We start from the raw sequence: 8,084 nt of genomic DNA, 5'->3' as shown, positions 1-8,084 counted from the left end.
TGAGATAAGATGTACATCTGCTGCAGGAAGAAACTCACCCAGCAGATGAATAAACTGGTTCTCTCTGCTAGAATCAAGAAACAGGTCAGTAAAAAGTCAGCGCTGTGACTGTGGGTCAAGCCTGGTGCTGCCTGGTGGTTTTTATGCTCCCACATGACTAAGGATCCTTTTCATCCCTTGCACGGTGGTTTCCAGGTTGTTTTGACTATTGTGCTTTCAAGTCTGCTTTAGACCCTTCAAATACGAGCTTATGAAATTCATAGTAGGTTTCAAAGTATGGCAGGGAAAAATACTGCTGAATTTTCTCTCTATGAAAGGCTTATGACAAAGGAAATGAAAGCCTATGGCTGCCACTCAGTGCGTTGATTTCCAGAATGACTGCAAAGCAGACTGGTTCTCCTGTAGCTAACTGTTCCCAGCTGTTGTTAGACATTCCAGATTTTATGAGTATTTTTGCTGGCAACAGGAAATATTTTCAAGTCTTTGCTAGATAAGGCATCCATTTATTTTACATAAAATGTTTTGTTTATCTTTTCTGATTATTCCGCATGTGGAAGTCTTGCCTGTGTTTCCAGAATGAAAATTTGCAATTGCAGTTACAGAGAGTTAAAAATAACCAGTTTCCTAAGTGTTCTATTAACTCTGATGTTTTCAATCAGATTTGGTTTCAAGATTGTCTGTGCTGTTGTAGCTGGTTTTCTGGGAGAGAAATGCTAAAGCCACTCTATATTCTGTCTGTGCTGAGGAAGAATCCTGACTTTAGTGCAGAAGGGAAATATGCCATTATTAATATCTCTCTGTTATAAAAATACAGCAAAACATATACTACATGTATACTACCTATTTCAATGAGAGCTACTCTGTAATACTGTAATCCAAATTGTTTTTCTACCTGTTGTGTTCTCCCTTTATTGGACTGAAACACTTCAGGCTTTTTCTCAGATAATTGCATATGTTAATTGCAGAACTGGAAACTGTGTTTATAACCCACAGTTTATAGATACAAGATCTTTTTTCAGAGTTTTTTGGATTCACTTTGAAGCTGGGTTCAGTTCATTTACTTCACTGACTTCATGGTGTCTTATCAATTATGGATGAGGGTAGAACTGTCTTTGGGTTTATTTGCTTTCCTATCTCTTTTGTTTGTTTCTTTGCACCAGTAGAAAAATTCCTGTTGTGCTTGGACTGACCCCAGAATCTTCCACTCTCTTGTCTCAAGGTCAAGTGTAGCAGAGGTTGTTGTGTCTTCAGCAGAGCTGCCCCTGTGCCATGTGGCTCTTCAGATGGTCTTGTTCCTTCTCAGATGTCATTTCTAGTGACTTTTCAAGTTGGTCTTTTCACTCCTCTCCAATGCCACCAGAAATGTGGCAAGATAATTATTATCCCAAAGTCGTGTTTAAAGAAAACTTGACAGTAGTTCACAAGATAGAGATGTTTTAGAGGTTTTTTTAATTGACAGAGACATGGACCAATTACCAAAATATTTTTGGTGATAAATAGTATATGTTACCCAAAAATATGAGGTTTTTTCCTTTATTTGAAATCTAGTTATATTGCAGTAAGTTTAGCAAATGGTTTGGAAGTAAAGAAAAAAGTTGGAATACGATGAACACAAATAGAAGAGGTGAGGTCACCTTCCCTGCTCTTGAAGTAATGTAGATGTCAGCAGAAAAATGCTTTTGTGGGAAAATGAACTCGTTTTGGATGAAGGGTGGGCTCAGCAAACCAAAGGTGTGTTTGGAAGAGTACTTGGATAGCATTTTTTTTTTCCCAAGTCTATTTTGTTGCTGCCGCTGTGGAGTGAAAAGGTTTTCCTCACACAGCCAATAACTTCTGGAACTCTTTTCAATCCTGCTGTCTGAGAACCAGCTCAGGTTTGTACTCTGTTCCTCCATTTCCCAGAGCAGGTGTCTCAAACAACATCAATTGTGAGCTTTATCCTTATGGGTAAATTTATCCTACGTCCTGAACACATCTTCTAGACAACCTTCATCTTCCAGATGAACTTTTCTCCAGCATTGTATTTGTATTCTTCTTATAATGATTACTATTTTCTGAAGTGAGCTCCTTGTGCACAGCAGAGGTGTCTCTCTTCCCTCTGATCCCCCTTTGTATTTTACACAAGAGGGAGAATATTTCTCCCAGTAGCTGAAATGATCAGATAGAGTGAGTTAGGTCACCTCAAGTACCTGTGTGGGCAGCAATGACACCAACACAGCTTTTGGGAAGAGCATTTATTGAGGAAGAACATGTGAAAAATCATCTCTGGTTGATGTGGGTGGTGGCTCCAGACACTGCTGTCTCCCAAAGCCAGGGGGTCCCACACCACCCCCAGGCTTGGATCTGGAGTAAACAATTGTCTAGAGACTGTCCTTGCTCATCACTGTCAGAGTTTCCTATTGAGACAGGGAGTTAAAAAGAAAGGCATTCATGGCTTTATACACTTTGGCTTAAGGTTCTGTGAACATCAGTGGGATTCTGAGGTCTAATGTGCCAGGGCTGTTCCCAGTACAGTGTGTGAAAAGCAGAAGAATAGACAGTGCAGCCATTTCCCTTGAAAAAATTGGGGGTTTTTGCTTTTGTTAGAATGATTCATCCTGTTACTCACCGTGGGAGTGCTAATTGCCAAATGGTAAGAGCAGTGTCACCTTCTTAAGGTGAATCTGAGAGAGCCAGGCTGGTACATGGAATAATTTTTGTTGGAGGAGGTGTCAGCCATGAGAGACGGTCTCTCCAGTGTGTTTCCAAAATGGAGCTCACTACTGGGCAGCATGCTCTGACATTAAGCTGAGGTTTTTATTTAGGATTCATCATTGGTTTGATTATTAAGTACAATTTACTTGTAAATTGTTATATGTCTTGAGTAAGTTCTGCCTGTCCAGTGCAACTTGGAAAGCAGGAGCAGCATTTGTTTCATGCTGTCTAAGAATTCTGACCTAAAAACATTTATGGTTTAAAGATGATTCAATCAAGGTAAGAAACCACAGAGAAATTATGTGCCGTTGTTTTACACTGTAATTTGCAGGACAGGTGAACTTACAGGCTGCTGTGGGAGGTTATTTTATAATTACCCCCTTCAGCATGCATTTTAAGATCATCGTGATGCAGATGTGATTAAATGCTTCACTGAATTAAAAGATCACCCAACATAGTGTTTGGCTGAGGACACAGCAGAAGGGTCAGCTGAAACTCAGTTTCTCCTGTGCCATTTGCCAGAGTAGCTCAGAGCAGCCTCAGGACTGGGTGGGATCTCTTGTTGACCTTGGATGACCAAGGCACATTGGCAAAAAATCCCAGCACAGCCTGGGCCCAAGTTTGTCTTCAGTCCAGCACTGCGGACCTAAACAGCTCTGTGCACCAAGTCTTGTCTCAACACAAAGAATCCATCTTATAACTCCTATTTTTTCTAATATCGTGAAAGTGGTTATTTTAAAAATATTTTTCACTTCCTTTTTTTCAAATGTGTATTTCATTAAGTACGTATTGGTGCTGTTCCAAACAGAATATTTTCTAACAAGATGGGTTTTCAGTAGAAGAATGTCAGCTTGTCGAGCCCAAGTGTTCTTCTACAGTAAGGGAAGAACAAATTCTTTGTTAAACATTACTCCAGTTTTTGTTGCTAAATATATAGACAGACAGTTTTTCTCTGGAAGTTGGAGGAAGTGTTTTTTCACTCAAGGCAAAAAACTGTCCCAGATAGTTGACTATGACACTTGAAAATGGAACATTGTGGCAGGAAAAAATGGGGTACAGGAGACAGCAGTATAGTGAGGCATAAAATCTGAAGCTTTTTAGGGGGCAGGTATCATTCAAGGTCACAGTACTTTATGATTACTCATTGAGGCTGAGGAAACAGGCTTGTGGAACAGCTTGAAGGAATCTGTCATGTAATGGCAATAATGATAGAAATTAAAACCTCGTGAAGAGCAGTAAAATCTTCAAGGAGGTCGTGACTTAGCAGAAGGTCCCCACTGCTGTGCAGAGCTCTGTGCTGTAAGTGGCCACTGTGTGAATCATTTCTTTGTCTTGTGGGTGGACTCAAACTGCTGCTGAGTTTTGTGCTCATCCTTCTCTCTGGCCTTCACAGAATCAGTTTGGAGTGAGATGCATTTGGTTATGTCCCTGATGGGGTTGGTGTACGGAGCAGTTGGACACGACAGCTTCAGAGCCTCTCCTGGAGTGTCAGAGATAGGCTCTGGTGGTGTTTGCTAACACCCAAAGGAGCTGGTGTCAGTGGTGGATTAGAAGGGCTTGTGATTTGTTTTGCCTGTGGAATATATATTTTCAGTTAGTTAACCTTTCCTTTTGCTTCTGAAGTAATTCTCGCAAGCATTTTCCTGTTTTGAACAATTCTCTAATGATGGATTTGACATTTGATACCGAAGAGATGAGATGGCTGAAATGGCAGGAGCTATCAAATCAGGAAATCTCACTCTCTCATCCTATCTCATATTTGAGTCCTTACTCACTGTATATATACACATGTACACACACACTTCAGAGCTGCACTGGAAGGAATTAATGGAGAGGGCAGAGTTAGGAGAGGCTTTTGCAACCTCTGTTTGACCCAGTCATGTCCCAACCTCACCATACAGGCTTCAATTACACATGCCCCTAATACTTTTTCCACCATCTCCTGCTGCATTCAATGAGCAAACTAATGATACACATTTAATGAACAGCTATTCCATAGCTTGTTGCCCACTCGTTGCTCGATTTGTGGCCCCAGGCCTTATTTAGAACATGTTGTTTAAACATCCCTTTGAAGACAGAATTATTAGTCCCTCGGGGCTCATCTATCGTGCTCATCAAAGCGCTGTCCGGTGTGTGGAAAATAATTAATTCATCTTCATTATGTTTCTGTTGAGTGAAGAGACACAATTATTCCTGTTCAGTGGATGGAATGCTGAAAGACAGGGAGAGAGATACTCAAAAGTTGTGAGTGTTTGGATCCTTAGTTGAGGAAAATAGGATTTTTTTTTCCCAAGTTAGTGTATTTCTTCTCATTGATCCTAGGTAGAAACTATCCTTTTGACTGTAGTTGTGCCTAAGACTTTTTAACCCTTGGAGGAAAAGATCACAAGGTGGATGAGGAGCATCCACAAAATGAGAAACTTTCTGTGAACAGCTTCTTTTTAAGCACCTGTCTTGTATGAAGCATGAGGAGGGCACAGATGGAGCAGCATGGATGCTGTTATCTGCTGTGCTGATGGGTTGCTCTGGCTGTGAAAACAATACCCCGTTCCTTGTCCTACACTATGTATTCCAATTTCTTTGAATCTGTCTGCAAATCAGACACCAGATGCCCTTGCTCTGAATCTCCTGTGGATCCCTCAGTGTGGCCATCTCGGCCCTGAGAGCCAGGTGTCTCTGGTGAAGTAACAGATCTGAAATGATATGATTAGAGTATATAAAGCATCAATACAGGAAGAACTAAAGTTACCAGGGTACCTTTGCTACTTAGTTTTTCTTGCTTCTGGAACAGTAGACAACCATCTGATCCTCTTGACCTTTTCCTCCCTGGTTTTGGGAAATATTAGCTTTAGGAAGCACTGACTTTTGTGTCCATCTCCACTTTTTCAATCTCCAGGTAATTTCTGGCCCATCCTGTGCCACCAGTACCGTTCCGATTCAGTCCTGCTGGTTCTTCTTGCCAGCAGTGTTGGCAAGCCTGCTACCCTCTTAGTGTTTTTTGATCCAAAACATGTGCATGTAAATAGCTAAACCCTTTCAGATGAGCATTTCAATTTCCTCTTGAGACAGTATCAAAACCTTTAAATTCAAGAGATGGAAATTTGATTCAGAATATTTTACAGGAAAAGGAAAATGGTACCTAGTGAGAGAAGGTTCTATACAGCAACCATTACTAAAAACCTATAGTAATGGCAGCCTTAAATGCTCATTTGAGTACTTGGGGGGGGTGGGGGAAAGGTTCTTAAATTTGTTACATTCTGCTGAAAATGTAACACATTTCTCTTGTAGTTTGTGTATGCTAAATTATACAAATACTGTATTTTATTAACCCATGGAACAAAGCCCTATTGCAATTTTCCTTTCTGTTATAACTAATTTCTGCTAGTCTTTTCTTTGCTGGATGAACACAAGAAAAAAATGTCAATTCCTTTACTCCAAAATAAACCGTAAATTAACAGTTATCAGAAGAAAAATAATTGAAGGCATAAGAGAAGAATGCTTTGGGCTAGAAAGTCTCCATGGCAAGTGTCTGGTTACTATAGCAATCGCCATGGAGCATGTGACCAGCATGATAATTGCAGGGGACTTAAGAGCCTTTTCTCTTGCTCAAGCTGGATGTCTTCTCAACAGAGGTGTTAGGTGAGGTCACATCCCCGCAATCCTGACTCCCAGATGGATGGGTAATGCAAACGATCAATTTGCAGCTCCCACTGGGCAGAAAATGGTGCATTCGGTTCATGGATTTTAATTTGTTTGATCTACAGCACGCCACAACTGAGGGCAGGGATTTCTTCTCCCTGGTCCAGCATGTTTTAAATCTACATTTTGACTACTGGTTTGTGTAGTACTGGTTGCTGTGTATGTGTTTTGTGGAGCACTTTGAGCTAGGCAGGCAACCCCATCTCTGCAGAACTTGGCTGATAGTTTTGATGCAGAAGTAAAGTACAATCCCAGAAACTCACAGGTATTATTGAGGGACAAAGCCAGTGTTTCATTAAAATAACCTGTTGTTTTAAAGTTAATGTTTTCACACCTACTCCCTGTGTCTAGTTAGTGTAGTGGCTTGGCTTCAATAATGAGAAAAAAAATAGAGGATACTCTTTCTAGAAAGGAAAGAATGTCAAATTTGCATTCTGCAATACTTATTTTTTTATTGGATATTTGGGTAGGTAGCCTCTGATTCCTTCCAGCATATGGCACTGCTGACTTGACTCATCAGTGTTTAAAGGCTGTTGAGAATCCCGCTAAAACCTGTTAAATATTGATACTTCCTTGCCACTTTGATGGGATGATGCTTTTCTAGAGGACAGAAGCAACAAGGAATACAGCCAAGTGGATTAAATATATGTATTTTAAACACGTATACAAGTTGTTAACAGTATCCAACTCAGTTGTTAAATTTTCATGATTTGGAGATATTTACCTTTGAATGAAAAACCTTTTGTGTAATGCTCACTTTCAGTATCACTGTACATTGTCAACTGTGTCGTATGTGACTGATGATGACAGGGCACTACTACCTATTGTTCTTTACACAAGGATGCAGAGACATCCTCTTTGTTTTGAGGTTGCTACCAGCAACAGATACTCCTCCGAGGAAGTGAGTCACCCAAGTGTATTTGCCACAGAAATATTTGCTCTCTTTGTGCTGTGTGGAAACCAGTGATGTTGAGGTGTTTGTGCTGTGCAGGTGTCGAGGGTCAGTCCCCAAAGACCCTCTCCAACCTGGAACAGGAAGAGAGGCTCAGCTCCTCCTGCTGTCCAAGGCACAGGTGCTGAACTGAAGAGTTCCTCAGAAATAAGGAGTAAAATGGAGCTGGGATACCTAATTTATTGTGTTTTTACTGGTTTTCATTTTCAAATGTGATTTGTTGAAACAATGGCAGGGCATATCAGATGTGCTTCCTGGAAACTGGCTGCCTATTTTTTGGCTGTCCTGTTTTCCTGAGATGATTAAATACCAAGTTAATCATGGCTGTGTAACAGAAATCCAGATTAAAGAAAGATCACTTTGTGTTTTAGAGTCAAACTCTGTAGCATTCCAGTACTTCTTAAACAGTTTTTCTATGAGGATAAGGGAAAATGGCTTCAACCTGACAGTGTGCAGGGTTAGATGGGGTATTAGTAAGAAATTGTTCCATCTGAGAATGGCGAGGCTCTGGCTCAGGAGGTTGCCAAGAGAAGCTGTAGCTGCCCTGCGAATGTCCAAGGCCAGATTGGATGGAGCTTGGAGCAACCTGATATAGTGGAAGGTGTCTCTGCCCAAGACAGGGGGTTTGGAATGAGATGGTCTGTGAGAATTCTGTGATTTTTAATGGAAAGCTGTGATATGCAATTGGAGGAACCTGCTCATTAGTAATTTGTGTTTGTCCTTTATATATTGAGGGGGA

This window comes from Parus major, chromosome 4 (assembly GCF_001522545.3).
Source record: "Parus major isolate Abel chromosome 4, Parus_major1.1, whole genome shotgun sequence".
NCBI lineage: Eukaryota > Metazoa > Chordata > Aves > Passeriformes > Paridae > Parus > Parus major.
The sequence above is the reverse complement of the archived record's forward strand: the minus strand, read 5'-3'. Positions refer to the sequence as shown.